Source organism: Odontomachus brunneus, unplaced genomic scaffold (genome assembly GCF_010583005.1).
Source record: "Odontomachus brunneus isolate Ranch 3 - 2012 unplaced genomic scaffold, Obru_v1 Obru_scaffold_323, whole genome shotgun sequence".
Taxonomy (NCBI): domain Eukaryota; kingdom Metazoa; phylum Arthropoda; class Insecta; order Hymenoptera; family Formicidae; genus Odontomachus; species Odontomachus brunneus.
Window position 1 is genome coordinate 64585 of NW_022639773.1, and position 1443 is coordinate 66027.

Genomic DNA, 1443 nt, shown 5'->3' on the forward strand with positions numbered 1-1443 from the left:
AGACATGGGAGCATGTGTGGGAGGAGTGTGGGAGATGGGGGGCGAGGGGAAGCTGGCAGGAGATGGTGGAGTCGGTGCTGGGGGAGGAGGGAGAGGGGGAGGAGTGGTTGAGGAGGTTGGAGAGATTTAGAGAGGGGGAGGCTGAGGATGGGGGGAGGGAGGTTGGGGGGAGGGGGGAAAGGAATGAGTGAAGGGGGGAGAGTGAGTGATTGGAAGTGTGAAAGAGAAAGTATAAGAGCGGAATGAAGAATTAGTAACGGTGGAAAAGCATGTGACGTGAAAGTCTACGACGGAAGCGGAGGTCCAGGGCGCGTGTGTGTGTGTGTACATAGAGGCGAGCGATATAGGTTTAAGGTTAGGTTAGGTAATATATTGTAATGTAGTGGTAAGCGGAGAGAAGGAGCATGTAAGAGATGGTGTAAGACTGTAACCCTAAGGGGATCAATAAATTCATTCATTCATTCATAAAAGAGCGGAGAAGACCGCCCGCGACAGATTTTAAGACCTCGATCTCTCACCCGCAACGTACGTACCCGTCGCGCATCTCGCGCATACTATAAGAATTCGGGAGTTATAATAAAACTCAACGGTACGGGGTATAATAAAGCCTCTTTTATGTAAAACGTGGCTACATTCTTTTATCGTGTATCCTTCCCACCGCCACACACTCTGCCGCGCCCACAACATAGATCTCGAAATTTCTCGCTCGCGCCCAGCAACGAAGGGCGCGACAATATAAACATAAATATATATGTACATAAATATAAATTTTTGCTTTTCATCTCCCACACATTCGTATAGACCAGTGCTAACACAACAATGATAAACATGCTAAATAATACCCATATAGTACAAAACATTGAAAGAACGTTGCTGAGACGTTGATGCAACATTGAAGATAGAACTGTGGATGAAATTTTCTGTATGAAATTTATGTTGATTTTTCAACATTAATAACCAGATACAACTGCAATATTGAATATATATTGAACAAAAACTACAATATTTTGCAATGTTGTAACTATATTTAAGGAACATTGAAAATTATATTATTGATATATAAAAATAATAATAATAAAATAAATTGTTATTAAATTTTATTATATTAATATATGTTATATATATATATATATATATATATGTTATATTAATATATATTATATTATTATATTGATATATAAAAATAATAATAATAAAATAAATTGTTATTAAATTTTATTATATTAATATATGTATTATTTATATTATATTACAATATACAATAATCATATATATTTTTCTTATTGTTTATATATAAAATTGAAATGCGTTTAAACAATTTTGCGCATACTATGAAGAATATTCTTGTATTTCAAAATATTCTCTATTATACAGAGTCTGATGCAAACTGTATCGATAACAAAAAATGCATAAAAAACATTAAACTGAGAAGAATGATCGAAA